This window comes from Pteropus alecto, unplaced genomic scaffold (genome assembly GCF_000325575.1).
Source record: "Pteropus alecto unplaced genomic scaffold, ASM32557v1 scaffold24, whole genome shotgun sequence".
Classification (NCBI taxonomy): domain Eukaryota; kingdom Metazoa; phylum Chordata; class Mammalia; order Chiroptera; family Pteropodidae; genus Pteropus; species Pteropus alecto.
Window position 1 is genome coordinate 6800725 of NW_006439192.1, and position 17447 is coordinate 6818171.

Here is a 17447-nt window from a genome sequence, read left to right on the forward strand (position 1 = left end):
CTTTCCCTAATACCCTGCACTGCTGTCATCCCAACTAAATGTATTTCCTTGGATGTACCATTTTTTTAAAATGCCATAGTGCATTTGTTTTTGCTGTTTTCTCTAATGAGATGTCTTCCTTATTCATTTATTGTGTCAAACTCATGCTTTATGTGTCTGCGATGCTTTTGCTGGTTTCCTCACGTGGAGTTGGGTATTCTTTATTTTATGCTCTATCACACTTGTTTAGGCTTTGGTTTGTTTACATAAATGTGCCCCCAGAAAGACTGTGTAAGCCTTTTAGGAAAAGGACCATATATTGTTTCATTTTTCTATCCCCTTTTCTTAACAACATGATAACTGGTCCAGAGGGAGTGCTAAGTATATACATATTTTTAAATGGTCGAAATAAATAATTAAATCTCACACACACACACACACACACACACACACCTAGAGATGGTGGATTAGAACGAATAGATGGGAGTGGATGGTGATACTGGGGAGCTTGATATCAGAGGAGCTTCTTCAGAGGAAGTAGTTTGGTGGTGAGAACCTTCTCTTTGGACCTTGGACTTAATCTGGATATCAATTTTTACCCTATCCCATTATAGCTCTAACATTTTTGAGTCATATCTATCCCAGTTACCCAATCACTCACACCAGTTCTTTAGTCCATTAAGAATCTGAGGAAGAGAATTAGGTGGCTGCAAGTCTTCAGGCTAAAATTCTTATTAGGAAGATAAACTGCGACAGAACACTCAAGCGCTTTGTTGTCAAATAATAATTACATAATTTTTAAAGGCTTATCTCTACTTTACTAGTAAGAAACTATTTGGGAAACCATATTAAAGGCCTTACATGCCCCCAAAAGAAAGGTGACGGTGGAGATAAGAGACTACTTGAGGAATAAACAGGTTGAGGAACTGGATTAGTATATTTTTGGGAAAAGTAATTGAACATTGGTAGGACTGACGTTTTAATCACATTTTCTCTTTCATTCACTTACATTCTTTAAATCTGGCCTACTGCTCACTGAATTGGAACACTGCACCACCTAATTTTGCTACTTCACTGAAATTCACCTCACGGTTAAATATTTTCAATGCCTTTATCATTTCTTAAAAAGTCTTATTAAAAGATGCTTAGCCTTTGACACAATTAACATTTCTTTACTTTTAAGAATGGAGATAGTCCAAGGTACTAAATATAGTTGCTATCATAGAACAGAATAACAAAAATAAGAGGAAAATCTCAAAAGAGGTGATGTTAGTGTTAGGGGAAGGACATGTCAAGTTTTTATGTCAGCTCCCTTTTTTACCTTTCTGATCTTCGTATAAACTAAATTTTCAGAGACTTGGTATTTTACACCAAAAAGCATACAACAATGTCTCCAGAATGTTTTTTTTTTTCCTTTTTTTTTTCGCAGTGTATAGGATGGTAAAGAAAGTCAGTGTAAAGAATAGTGAAACAGCAACAGTAGCACTTGGTGAAGGTTGATGAGAAATAGTTATGTCAGATGAGTAAAGCAACAGGAAAGCATGATTAGCACCACAGGGATATTGGAAATTCCAGCTGTGACAGACAGCTCTCTTCATTCCTGGGTTCACTGCCCACTATAAATAGTGTTTTTGTAACTAACCAATCCATCAATCATAAATCTACTCACTGTGCTGGATGTTATGGAGACCATAAATCAAGCGTAAGATAGTACTTACCTACTAAGAGCTTATGGTTTTTCTAGGAAGTCAAGACATGCTGGCATTTTCTCCAAAGAGGGAGTGAAAATATTCAGCTACTTTTTTGTTGACGTCCTTGGAGTATTCTGAAAAGGAGACAGGGTAGAAAAGTTAGCTGAAAATTAGTAGGAACTTGGGTTCAGAATCTTGGTCCTAGTTAAACGCCTGAGATTAAGGAAAAAAAAAAATGCTTCAGAAAAACATTTGGCACTCAGGGAATCAAACAAGAGGAAAACAATGGGACATTCTGTTTTCCCCCTTGGAGTTCCTCTGTGAAGGTATCAGCTAATAAAGATTATATTATTAGTTACAAAACTATAATTGTTATGACTGAACGCACTAGCTACTATAAAATAAGGTTACTTTTTTATTTTTAATTTTCAAATTAAAACTGACTTGAATCTTTACTTGACAATGAGCAGAATTGTCTGTGAATTGAGAGAGGCTTACTCTATTGAGATGCATGACGGTAAAAGAATATAGGACTTTTCTACTGTCACTTTTATATACTTGCCAGTCAGTAAATTACTGATCCAGCCAGTCTGAAGCCATCTCTCTCAGTGATATGAAGTTCTTTCTGTTCTAAACACTTGTAGAAACCTCTGTGGTTTTTCAAAGGTAACGTCTATTTGCCTATTGATGTTCTTCAGTTTGTCTCTATGTTCAAAGCATATCCATTGATTGTGATTGGTTTTCTTCAGTCTACATAAAAAATATTTGATTGTAGTCTTTCCTCCTGGGTCATTGAGTGCCTATGAGTCTTACATTTATATTATAATGGAATTCCACTCAAGTGATTCTTCTTTGATCAAAATATAGTCCAAGGTAACCTATGGTCTCCAACTAGACAACTTTCAATGTCAACTTGTCTTAAAAAAAAAAGGAATATAATGAGTTCCTTAGCTATAATTTATTAAATGTCCACTATACACTTTGATATGAACCATAATATATCATTCAATACATAATCTCAGTCTATAGACATGGGCCATGAGAGTGCTAACATAACTTTCCAAATAAGACTATAATTTCCAATTACAAGCTCTCTGATTTCGAACAGTATGGTTTTTCTTCTGTGTTGGAATTCTTAACTCTGATTTCAAACAGTATGGTTTTTCTTCTGTGTTGGAATTCTTAATGCTGATAGTATACTAGGAACAGTTGGAATCTCTGCCCTAGGATACAGATCAGTGAAAAGACTATTTCCAAGTCTAAATATTTACAGACTCTGGGTTGTTAAAATATTCTCTAAAAGACAGCATACTTCTTTTTTAACTTTAGGAGAAAGACGGAGTATTCTGGATATACATGAATAATTAGTCCTGGGAAGGGTTCAGGAACTAACGTGTAACACATACTGTCAACAGATATATATGTAAAAAATCAGCAATACATAAAAAGACAATAAGGTCCTAAAATGTTTATTGATTTAGTAAACATTGATTAAATATCCACTGTGTCCTAGATACTGAATAGCTGCCAGGAACACAAACACATGATCATTGTTCTCAACAGTATAGTGAAATTGAGTCTTTGAATCATCTCAATAGAGAAAATGTTAATTTGAGATAACCATATAATAAGGTAGCTTGGCAGATAGCAGTCCTTACACACTCGACAGCTCATTATAATTACTAGAAGATTAGAAAAAGTAGCACCTTCCCAAAAAATGTTTCATACCTTCTTCTCTCTTAAATACTTGTTTTATAGCTTATTTTCTAATTTTCTGTGAAATTATCAGAATAAAACTTTCACAACGTGCTGCATTTACTATCTCAGGTGCTCTTAGGATTGATTTCATCCCATCTCTCTCCAAAGACATCACTATGGTAATTCACCCTTGTCCAGCACTTCTCTTTTCCTTTGCTTTTATTTTTTGTAGACTTAATTATTTTAGATCAGTTTTAAGTTTACAGCAAAACTGAGAGAAAAATGCAGACATTTCCCATATATCCTCTGCTCCACACTTGCAAGTGCTCCCCATTATCAATATCACTCATCAGTGTGGTATCTTTGTTATATATATGAACTTACATTGGCACATAATCACCCAAACTCCATATTATACCTTAGGCTTCATTTTTGTTATACATTCTGTAAGTTATATAAATGCCACAATGATATGTATTCATTATTATGATAATATACAGAGTGCTTTCACTCTCCTAAAAATCCTCTGTGCTCCCCTTATTTCTCTCCTTTCTCCTACCAACCCTTGGCAACTTCTAATCTTTTTAATGTTTCCACAGTTTTATCTTTTCTAGAAGGTTGTATTATTGGATCATACAGTGTGTAGCCTTTTCAGATTGGCTTCTTTCACTTAAAATATGCATTTAGAATTCTTCCATGTTTTTTTCATATCTTAACAGCTCATTTTTCTTTTTAAGCCCTAAATAAGACTGCACTTCCTGATGTACCACAGTTTATTATTTATCCACTCACTTATTGAAGAACATCTGGTTGCTTCTAAGCTTGGGAACTATGAATAAAGCTACCCTAAGCATCCATATGCAGGTTTCTATTAGGACATAGTTTTCAACTCCTTCGGAGAACCACAGCACAATGGCTGGATCTTATGGTAAGAGTATGCTTAGTTTTCTAAGAAAACACCAAACTGTCTTCCTAAGTAGATGCACCATTTTGCATTCCCACCAACAATGTATGAGAGTTCCTGTTGCTCCACACCAGCATTTGATGTTGTAAGTGTTCCAAATTATGCCAACTCTAATAGATAAGTAGTGATATCACATTTCAATTTGCATTTCCCTGATGACATATGATGTGGAGCATCATTTCATATGCTTATTTGCCATCTGTTTATTTTCTTCAATGAAGTATCTGTTACAGTTTTGGGCCCATTTTTAAATCAAGTTGTTTGCTTTCTTATTGTTAAGTTTTAAGAATTCTTTGTATATTTTGCATAACAGTCCTTTATCGGATGTGTCTTTTGCCAACATTTTTTTTCCAGTTTGTGATTCATCTTCTCATTGTCTTGATATTGCCTTTTGCAGAGCACAAGTTTGTAAATTTAATGAAGTTGTGCTTATCAATTATTTCTTTCATGGATCAAGTTATGCTAAGCCCAAGATCATCTAGGTTTTCTATGTTATTTTCTCTAAATTTTATAGTTTTGTATTTTACATATAGGTTGTGATCCATTTTGAGTTAATTTTATGAAGAGTTTTTTTTTTCATCTCTTTGGGAAACATTTGAACCCTGTCTTCATAACTAATCACCGGCAACCATCTTTCACCCAATTTTGAAACTGGACCTTTCTTTGTATCAATAAAGAAGAATTAATTAGAATAATAAATTGAGCAAATATAAATTATAAGTATCATTGAATATGACTTTGAATCTTTGCTCTTAAAAACTGAGTATAACTATAAAATGACAGGCTTATAAAGTACAGATAATTGTATCCTCTCTAATTTTTAGAAATACATAGAGTTCTTTCTATCTACTAATTAATATTATTAAAAATATTAAAACACTGTCATAAGATTATATTCTCATTTACATGCCTTTTTAATATTTTTTTTCTGTGAATTAATTTATTCAACAAAGGTTTACGGAACATATATATTTAGGTATTGGAGATTAAACAAATTTTTAAAAATAAAGTCAGAGGTCATAAAGTAGACAGGTTGAAAGATCACTCTTTCTCTACTTCTGTTTTGCCCCAAGATATTTACTTAATTGTTGTTTTGTTTAATGCAACATTACAGAATGGTTTGGGGGGCAGTTGGAGCATTTTACGAACAGCCTATTTAATTCTTTTAGAGCACAAATACATGATTCAGCCCAATTAAGTACTTTATTAGGGGTATTAGAATAAAGGGACAGTTGAAAGCAGTGCTAATCATTTCCTAATTTTCAACCCCTGTAACAGGGTAGAATTAACTCATGGTATGGACATCCTGCTCTTGTCAAGTATGTATCTTACAGCAGATGTGATGCTTGTTAAAAGCTCCTTTCGAATCTCACTTGTTTTGGCTACGTGCAGAATTGGGTCTTTAGGGAAGCTTCTGAACAGGATGGAAATAATGACAATTACACAAGATCCTCTATGTAGCCATGGCTTTGCTGCTTTATTTGTCTCTTAGCAGCCCCCACACAAATACACACATAAAACTCCTGTCTGTTAAAATAGGATTAGCTTGGTCTTCCACTCTAAAACAGCTCAGAAACAAGAGCTTATCTTCTCATTAGCTTATGTCCTCTGAAGTGCAGACATAATTTCATTGGGATTAAATAAATTTAATAAATCTAATTATTTTTTTGTATAAGTATAGTTAGCCTGTGGAAATTTATTCTCAGAATAATCAACATGCCATTTTGACCATTTCTTCTATTCCAATAGTAAAATTTATGTTAGATATTGAAAATTTGTTATTGTAAATTGCCCCAGCTTTATATTTTGCAGTTTAGTTCTCAAAGTCTAACGTATTAAATAATATTTAAAAATTTTACTTGGTAACTTTTAGTTATATTATTGTTTGCCAAATCTTATTGGGGCTATGAACTGTTTTAAAAAATTATCTTGTTCTTTTGGGGGAGCTCACCCACAAAGCCTAACCAAATATTAAAATCTAACAAATAGTCAATAGTCATTGTTTAATGAATCCTGGATTAAAATATTACAATCAAATTTTATTTCTTATAAAATGATAATTATAAACATTAACCAATAGTATCTTTCTTTATCTTTCTAAGCAGCCACGGAACTTCGTAAAGGTGATGTGTTGGCTTCATGACAGAGCTAATCTTAGGTTTGGGGACTGGTCTCCTGTGGAGGTACAGCTCCTCCTTCTTTAAGACAAATTTAAGGAAGAAACTTATTTAGTTTTGAGACAAGGATAAATGAACCAAACTGAGGCAGGAGGGAAGAGATTGATTATAATTCAGTATGAATTCTAGACATGTATACTGAGGAAGAAGCAAAGCATTTGTTAGAAACAGGGCCATTGCACCTTGAAAGGGGTCCAGATTCCTAGGCCTGACTGGATCTTTGAAAATGGACTCCATTTATTTATTAAATTTCACTTTAGAATCGAAAACAAAGGTCATATGTCCTTTCTTGATACTAATTCCTCAATCAGAACGGAGTTTTCCTTGGCTTTGCCTCAAGACAAAGATTTCACTGGTTCACTTTCCCAGTAGAAGTAGAAGTCAACATTCCTAATCAGCATTTTACTTAATCTGGTTCATTAAGCATTCAAGGCAATCAGAAGGTTAAATTGCACAGAACAAACACCAGTGACTGGTGTACATGTAATAGGAAGAGTAGGTGTCCCTGGAGGGCAGAGAGTGGCAGGGTTCGTAATTTTGTGAATTGTATCATTAATAAAATATATTTTATTCTATTTGATGCTGACTTTAGAAAGGTTCCTGTGTGATGATTACATTTTTAAGCAGGCAATTTTTTTTATGGCTTTACCCAAGGCTAAAGAAAAATCTAATACAAAATTCAAATAGACTAAGCTGAAATGCCCATTAAAATTTTAGTTGTGTCCTCTTCAGAGTTTTTAAGAACTATAGATTCCAAACTGCCCAATATAGGGAAAAATGTTACTTTCACATTTGTGTAACTCAAAATGGGGAGTCTATGAAAGAAAAGTATGGGGATGAGTCTATATTATTAATTCAAAAACATCTTAGTAGCTTTTATTTTTCTGATTAATAATATTTAAAGAAAGTGTGTTTATAGGTATTATATATAGGTATTTGTTCACAAATACCTATAATGGCTATGAATAAGGGTACTAGAATCAGAATGCCTGAGTTCATACGCTAACCTTGCCAACAGATTATTTGACTTTGGGAAAGTGTGTTTATAGGTATTATAGCTATTTGTTCACAAATACCTATAATATACATGCAAAGCAAGCACAAGGCAAAACTCAGAAAGAATCCCTATTAGAAAGGCAGACTAATGTCAAATGTTAGTGTGCTGGCTACGAATAAGGGTTCTAGAATCAGAATGCCTGAGTTCATACGCTAACCTTGCCAACAGATTATTTGACTTTGGGAAAATTATTTATCCTCTCTTGCTTTAGTTTCTTCATCTGAAAAATTGGGAAAGAACAGTTTTACTTCAATGGATTGTTATGAAGATTAAAAGTAAAACTCTTAATCTAGAGGCTGGCATATTATAAATCCTCAATAAGTAATGGCTATTCTAATTATCAACACCTAAAATTATTTCATTATTCACACTTTAGATTTACCTTCTATTAGTCGGAAAAATTAATAGTTGGCCATAATATATATTCATTTTCAATGTGTGGATACAACAAGGAAAAATCTATCCATAAATGGAAATGAGTGAAAGGGAGACAAAAGTAGATGATTGGATGGATGGATGGATGGATGGAGAGATGATAGATAGATAGATAGATAGATAGATAGATAGATAGATAGATAGATAAATGATAGATTGACAGAGCATGTAGAAAGTGACGAGTTCTCAAAAGAAAAAATAAGGAAGGGAAAGGAGTTAGATAGGTTGAAAGATCCTAATTATAGATATGATGATCGTAGGAGACCTCACTGATAAAACATTTAAATAAATATTTGAAGGAGTAAAGAAAACAAGATGCACATACTATCTGACAAAGGCATTACAGGAAATGGAAACTGTATCCAAAAGTCCTAAGTGTGTATAAAATGTGGGAAAAAACAGTAAGAAGGCCAGTGTGGCTAGAATAGAATAAGTGAACAGAGGTAGTAGTAGATGAGATTTGAGAGAGAATAAGTGAGGCTAATTGTGTAGGACTTGTAGGCTCTTGAAAGATGTGACCTTTACTTTGAGTTGGGTAGAAATCCATTAGAGGGTTTGCAGCAGGCAAGTAACAAGATTTGACTTACTTGGTTGAATACTGAGAGTAGATTCAGGTTCAGCAAAGACAGAAAAAAGGAGACAAGTTATGAGAATATGGTAATAATTCAGGCAAGAGAAATGGCTACTTGAGCAGGGAGCTTATAGTAAGAATTGTGATGATGGAGAATTCAGAATATTTCCTGTAATGGAGGCAACAGTCTTTTCTAACCAATTTCTCAACAGATTTCCCTATGCAACTGCGTGATGCAATTGCCATTAACTGAGTTAGAGAAGACTATAGATTGAATATGTTAAGAGGGAAAGATTATACGTTTCATTTGAGGCAGGTTAAGTTTGAAATGTCTATTTCCTGATGAATGTGCTTCGTATAACGAGTATGAAATTCATAGGAGAGGACCAGTCTTCCCATACAAATTTGAAAGACATAAGTATAGAGATGTTATTTAAACCTAGGTTACTAGATAAGATCTCTAAATGATAAGAGTAAATACAAAAGGGTAAATGCCCAAAGACTGAGTCTTAGATTACTTAGAAAGCAAGAGGATGAGGGAAAACCAGATGAGGATACTGAGAAGAAAGTGACTAATTATGTTAAGTATTACTGTTGCATAAAGTAAGGTGACAAAGAATTAATTATTAGGTTTACCAACACGAAGGCTTGTGTGAATTTGGTAAGAGCAAGTTCAGTGAAGTATTATAGGTAAAAGACCTATTGGAGTAGACCTAAGGAGAAATGGGAGGAACCTAATTAAAAGTAATGAGTTTGTATCTCTAAACATGTTTTCTTGTAAAGGGGAACAGAGAAATGATAGCTAAAAGGAATGTTGAGTTAAGAAAATGACAGCATATATGTATAGGAATGGGAATGATGCATTAAAAATAAAATGATGAGTATGGTTCCTGATTCCTTGTGTAAGGAGCTTAGAAACTGCTGCTCTATCCTAACAACAAATAAAAAGCTGAACAGATGGAAAAACCAACAACTCCTCTAGGATCCATAAAAGAGGTGAGGACACAGGGCAAACCACTGCCTCCAATATTGGAAAGACAGGCAAATAAAGAGAATAACAACTTACTGGGGTAGAGACTCACAAGCAGAAATAGCTGTGGGAACAAATGCTGGTGTAGAAAAACTTGAACTATAATTGAAGAATTACTGGAGGCTCAATATGGCGAATTCTAAGAGTTAGAAATTATGGGGGGACCCAGCAATAGGGGGACCTCCACAATACTGTGTAATTTACTTCTAGGGTTCAACCAGATTCCCAGAGTAAATAATACAGAAATATCCCTTCAGGCATCTGGCAGGAAAAGGGGAAAATGAGCATTTTGAAATGAAAGCAAGGTCTGCCTTCAGGAGAAACTAGTTAACTAAAAACTAACCTGGTGGTGTTTTGTCAGAGTGTAACTGACCAGGGGAAGGAAAATACTCAACTCCAGCCAGCTCTAGCTTTCCATTTGGGGAAGCAGAAATACCTTCTTCAGCCTACTCTAGCCATCCTCTCTCACCTAAGGGTGGCAGGGGGAGAACAAACCCTGAAAAGCATTTGTGAAGTGTATAGTCCCAAGGCATAGGCCGAATAAAAGACAGAGACCTAATCATAAAAATATAGGCAGTTTTCCTTCCAACCACATCTTACCACCATGTTACTAAAGGCTTGCTTACAGCAGTTCTTTTTATATAGTATATCGTGTTTGACTATCAAAAAAAAAAAAAATTACTAGACATACCAAAATGCAAACAATACAATTTGAAGAGACAGAACAAGCATCAGAACCAGATATGGAGGAGATGTTGGAATTATCAGATCAGTAATTTGAAACAACTATGGTTAATATGCTAAGGGCTCTAATGGATAAAGTAGGCAGCATGCAAAAACAGATGGGCAATGTATGCGGAAAGATGAAAATCCTAAGAAAGAACCAAAAAGAAATGCTAGAGATTTAAAAAAACACTAAAATAGAAATAAAGAATGCCTTTAATAAGCTTATTAGTAGACTGAACATAGGAACATAGGACTGAACATAGCTAAAGAAAAAAATATCTCTGATCCTGAGGATATCACAATAAAAACTTCCAAAACTGAAAAACAAAGAAAACAGAGACTGAAAAAAAACAAACCAAACAGACTATCCAAGGACTATGGGACAACTACTAAAGATAATGGAACTATCAGAGAAGAAGAGAGAAAGGGACAGAAGAAATGTTTGAAATAATAATGGCTGAGAATTACTCCAAATTAATGTTAAACACCAAACTAAAGATCCAGGAAGCTCAACAAATACCAAGCAGGATAAATGCCAAAAAAGAAAAAAGAAACAAAAAATATACACCTAGACATACCATTTTCAAATTACAAAAACCAACAAAGAAATCCTGAAATAAGCCAGGGATGGGGTGAAGGACACTTTACATACAGAGGAACAAAGATAAGAAATACGTCTGAATTCTCAGAAACTAGATAAGCAAGAAGAAAGTGGAATACAAACTTAAGAGTGTTGAGAGAAAAAGAAAGCACCAACCTAAAATTCTGTACCCTACAAAATTATCCTTCAAAAGTGAAAGAACAATAAAGAATTTCTCAGACTAAAGTTGAGGGAATTTGTTGCCAGTAGATTTGCCTTGCAAGGAATGTTAAAAATACACACACACTCTCTCTCTCTCTCACACACACATATTAGAAAATTTGGTCTACATAAAGAAAGACAAAGCATTAAAGGAGGATTAAGGGACAGTAAAGTAGAAACCTGATTTTTCTTATTCTTAATTGACCTAATAAATGTTCAAAATAATAAGCATTACAACATACACAATTATGTATGTTTATGTATACATCATACATGTTTATTTATAAATGAATTGGATGGTGCAATGATACAAGGGACAGGAAAGAAGGGTTAAGATTATTTTGTTATTATAAAATTCTACTAGTGAAGTGGTACAGTATTATTTGAAAGCAGACTTGGATTCATTATAAATATATATTGTTAACTCTAAGGCAATCCCCTCAAAAAAGTTTAAAATAAAAATATTAACTGATATACTGAGAAAGAAAATTAAATAATATAAAATGCTCAATTAAAACCACAAAAAATGGAAAAAAAAATAGAAGGCAAAATTCAGAACAAAGAACATGGGCAACAAACAGAAAACAGTAACAAATATGGTAGATATTAATGCAACTATATTAATAATCATCATGAGCATTAATGGTCTAAATGTATCAATTAAAAGACAGATTGTCATTGTGAATCAAAAAACATGACCCAACTATATGCTGTTTGAAAGAAATCCACTTTAAATCTAAGACATATATGGACTAAAAGTAAATGGTAGAAGAAAAATATATCCTGTTAACACTAATCAAGTAAAAAAAACAGAAATAGCTATATTATTTCAGACAGAGTAGATTTCAAAGCAAGGAAATTTATCAGGAATAAAGAAGCGGATAAAGGCTTCAATCCTCCAAGAAGACATAACAATCCTTAATGTATATATACCTAACAACAAAACGTCAAACTACATGTGACAAAACTGAGAGACCTGCAAAGAGAAATACATAAATTCAATATAATAGCTGGAGATTTCAATACCCCTCTATCAGAAATGGACAGGTCCAGTTGGCAGATATTTAGTAAGAACATGGCTGATCTCAGCAACACCAATAATCAACTGGATATAATAACTGACATTTATAGACTACTCATCCAACAACAGCAGAATACAGCTTAAGTTCTCATGAAAATTCACCAATATAGACCACACTGTAGGCCATAAAACACATCTTAACAACTGTAAAAAAAAAAAAAAAAAAAGAAATCATTCAATATCTGCTCTGAGATCAAAATGGAATTAAATTAGAAATCGATAACAGAAACATAACTAGAAAATCCTCAAAATACATGGAGATTAAACGACAAACTTCTAAGTAAGGCATAGGTTAAAAGAATTCTTAAGAGAAATTCAAAAATATTTTGATCTAAATAAAAATGAAAGCATAACTTACCAAAACTTGCAGGATGCAGGGAAAACATTGCTTAGAGGTAAATTTATAACATTGAGTGCATGTATTAAAAAGAAGAAAGATCTAAAATGAATCATCTAAAATTCCACATTAGGAAACTAGAAAAAGAAGTACAAATTAAATACAAAGTAAGCATAAGAAAAAGAATATAAGAATTAGAACAGAAATCAATAAAATTAAAAACAGGAAATAGAGAAAATTAATGAAACCAAAAGCTAGTTCTTTGAAAAATCTGTAAAATCCCTAGGTTATGGTCAGACTAAGTAAAAAAGAGAGAGGATACAAATTACTAATAGCAGAAATGAATGAGGGGATATCAATACAATTTTGTGGAAATTACGAGGCTAAAAAAGGAATACTATGAACAACTCTATGACTATAAATTTAATAACCTATATGAAATGGATTAATTCCCTGAAAGATACAAATTTCCCAAAATCACACTGAAAAAACAGACAATGTAAATAGGCCCATGTCTATTAAGGAAATTAAATCAATAATTAATGAACTTCCAACAGAGAAAGCATCGGGCCCAGATAGGTTCACTAGTGAATTTTACAAAACATTTAAGGAAAAAATTTTGCTAATTCTCTACAATCTTTTTCAGAGCATAGAAGCAGAAGTAACCCTTACTAACTTATTCTATGAAGCCAGCATTTCCTAAAACCAAAACTAGAAAATGATATTACAAGGAAAAAAACTATAGACCAATATCTCATAAATACAGATATAAAAATTGTCAACAAAATATTAGCAAATTGAATCCAACAATCTATAAAAAAAGAATTACACAACATAACCAAGTAGGATTTATCTCAAGCGTGCAAAGGTGGTTCAACAGTTGAAAAAATCAATGTAATCTGGCACATAAGCAAGCTATACCAGAAAGCTCACATGATTATATCTTCAGATTCAGAAAATCCATTTGACACAATTCAATATTCATTCATAATTTAAAATTCTCTGTAATCTAAGAATGGAGAGAAATTTTCTCAACCTGATAAAGAATATCTACAACAAACCTACGGCTAACATCATCCTTAATGGTAAGAAACTCAAAGCTTTTCCAGTTACATGAGATACAAGGCAAGGATGTTTCCTTTCACTCTCTTTTCAAAATTGTACTAGAAGTCCTTTCTAATGTAATAAGGCAATTAAATAAAAGAACTAAAAATCTGGAGGGGAGAAATAAATAATCTTTGCTTACAAAGACATAATTATCTACACAGAAAATCTGGAAGAATTAACTGCTTCCCCCCCCCAAAAGAAACAAAACTACTGGAACTAATATATAATTATAGCAAACTTGCAGGATAAGAGGTTATTATACCAAAGTCAATTTCCTTCCTATATACCAGCAATTAACAAGTGGGATTGAAATTAAAAACATATCATTTACATTAGCATCCAAAAAGTTAAATTATATATGTATATATATATCAAACAATATGTACAAGATTTATCTGAGAAAAAATACAACACTATGATGAATAAAATCAAAGAATAACAATAAATGGAAAAGTATGCCATGTTCATGTATCAGGATACTCTACTTGTCAAGATGTCTCCTCTTCCTAATTTGATGTATAGTTTCAAAATAATCTCAATCAAAGTCCCAACAAATTTCTTTGTGAATATTGACAAATTTATTTTAAAGTTTAATCTAATAGAAAGACTTCGAATATCCAACACAATAATGAAAGAGCAAAGGCAATAAAATGGAGCAAAGATAGAATTTCCAACAAATGTTGCTGGAGCACCTGGATCTCAACATACAAAAAAAAAAAAAGAAAAGAATCTAGACACAGACTTTATACTCTTCAAAAAATTGACTCAAAATGGATCATGACTTCTATGTAAAATACAAAACTATAAAATTCAGAGAAGATAACATAGGAGAAAATCTAGATGACCTTGGGCAGGGGTCCCGAACCCCTAGACTGCGGTACCTCAGATAATCAGGCATTAGATTCTCATAGGAGTCCTGGTCTCTGGTGCCAAAAAAGTTGGGGACTGCTGATCTTGGGTATAGCAATAGTTTTTCAGATACAAAAAGAAATACATGAAAATAATAAACGATAAACTTGATTTCATTAAAATTTAAAAATTCTGCTCTGCAAAATTCAATGTCAAGAAAATGAGAAGATGAATCACAGACTTGGAATAAAATGTCAAAAGACGCATCTGAAACAGGACTATTATGCAAAACATATATAGAATTCTTAAAACTCAACAATATGAAAACAAACAACTTAATTAAAAAATGAGTCAAACAGCTTAACAGATACCTCATTGAAGAAAATATACAGGTGGCAAATAAGCCTATGAAATGATGTTCTATATCACATGTCATCAGGGAAATGCAAATTAAAACAATAAGACACTATATCCTTTTTATAGTGGCTAAAATCTGGAACACTTATAACATCAGATGCTGATGATGTGGAGCATCAGGAACTCTCAAATATTTCTGGTGGGACAGCAAAGTGGTACAGTCACTTTGGAAGACAGCTTGGCATTTTCTTACAATGCTAATCATAATCTTATCATATCCTCCAATCACTCTCCTTGGTATTTACCCAAAGGAGGTGAAAACTTATGTCTATACAAAAACATGCATGTGGATGCTTATAGCACCTTTATTTATAACTGTCCAAACTTGGAATTAATCCAGATGTCCTTCAATAGGTAAATGGATAAATAAACTGTGGTACAGTCACACAATGGAAAATTAATCATTTTATCACTCTGATGGGTGATGTTGATAATGGGGGAAGGCTATGAATGTATGGGGCAGTGCATAAATCTTTATCTTCTCCTTAAATTGTCTGTGATATTTAAACTGCTTAAAAAAATAAAGTCGCGAAAAAAGAAAAGAAGAGAGGTTGCAAAAAAAAAAAAAGAATGGAAAAATACACAATATTAGGAATAAGCACAAGATAAAACAGAGTTACTATTGTAAATACCATGCTGGCAGTAAACATGAGAAAGCTAGAGTACATATATTAATATCAGAGAAGGCAGACTTCAAGACAGAATATTATAGGAGAAAAAGAGATTTTCATAATGATAAATGTGTTAATTTTCAGGAAGATATACCAATCATAAATACGTATATGGCTAATAATAGTTTTAAAGATATAATGTGAATATCAACTAAACTAAATAATAGAAAAATCCATACATTTAGTTAAAAATTTTAACACTCTTCTCTCAAGTATACTCTGTATGCTCATCAAAACAGACCATACTCTAGGCCAGTGGTCCCCAACATCTTTGGCAACAGGGACCAGTGCTCCTATGAGAATCTAATGCCTGATGATCTGAGGTGGAGCTGAGGCGGTGATGCTAGCACTGGAGAGCGGCTGCAAACACGAACCTTCGCTCGCTCGCCCGCTACTCACTCCCTGCTGTGTGGCCCAGCTCCTAACAGCCCATGGACTGGTACTGGTCCATGGCCCCAGGGTTGAGAACCCCAGCTCTAGGTTATAAAACAAGTTTCAGTATGGTAAAAGTTTTCAATGTTTCAATAAGGCTAAAAGAGTAAAATTTTACAGACGATGTCTTCTGATCATAATGCAATTAAATTACAAATTAGTAACAGTAAGATATCTATATAACCACAAGGGGCCAAGGAATAAACCACAAAAAATATTTGAAATTAATTTGGCTTCCAGGCAAGATGGTAGACTAGGTAAACACTGTGCTTGCCTCCTCTTACACCACATCGAAATTACAGCTAAACTATAGAATAGCCACCATTGGTAGTCACCTAAAGTCTAGCTGAATAGAAGTCCTACAAATGGGCACGCACAGAAGAGGTCTACCCAGTCTACCGAGACTGGTAGAAGGGGCAGAGATGTGAAACGGGCTGGTCCTACACCCCCGTGTGGCAGGTGAGAATCAGGAGGGAAATCTTGGCTGCGGAGGTCCTCCCGGAAGAGCAAAGTGTCCCAGCCCCACACTGGTATCCCTAGCCCAGGATTCCAGTACTGGGAATAAAAATCTTCACAACTTCTGGCTGTGAAAACCAGTGGAAATTGTGGCAGAGTAAGAGGAAGGGCTGAGAGAATCACAGACTTTCCTTTTAAGGAGTCTGCGCATGTACTTACTTGGTGACGGACTCACTCACTGGGTTCCAGCTCTGGGACAGTAGCTCGAAAGGCACCAGGTACATAAGAGGGGAACTGAGTCATCTGGTATCAGGGCAAGGACTGGAGGGGTGGCTTTCTCCTAGACAGAAGTGCTGGCAGAGGGCACTGTTCCTTTGTTGAGCCTTCCCCTGCCCGGCTTGCAGACCCAGGCAGGCGCCATATCTGAGTCTCACCAACATAGCTAACACTGGTCTCCTCGCCCTGGTAATTTCTTGAGACTCCACCCCTCTCATTATGCAGATCTACCCAAGCCTCTTCCAGTGGATTTTCCATACAAATGGCCTGTCTTGGCTCATGCTGTGGACTTTCCTAAAATCTCTCAAAGGTTCACAAAACATAAACAAGCAGCATCTGGCCTTGGCATGCTCCATACCTCTTACCACGTAGCTCCAAGCTCAGCACTAGCGTCAGCTGGCCTCAGTTTGCAGCTTGGCCTCTTGAGGCACTTCCAAGCCCAGCATCGGTGGTGGCCATCTGTGGATTGTTTGGTAGCTCATGCCAGGTGGCCCGGGGCAGGGCACAGGCTGTAGCTGTACCCCTGTGAAAGGGCCCCTTCTAGGAGGCCCTGGCCTCCATGCCTGGTGGCCTGCTTCGGTGTGAGCTGAAACACCACCTGGGGTCACATCTGAGGACGAAACACCCAAAGAGCAGACAGGGCAGGCACCAGAGCCCCGCTAAAGCAAATCCTGCTCTGCGTGGTTAGCCA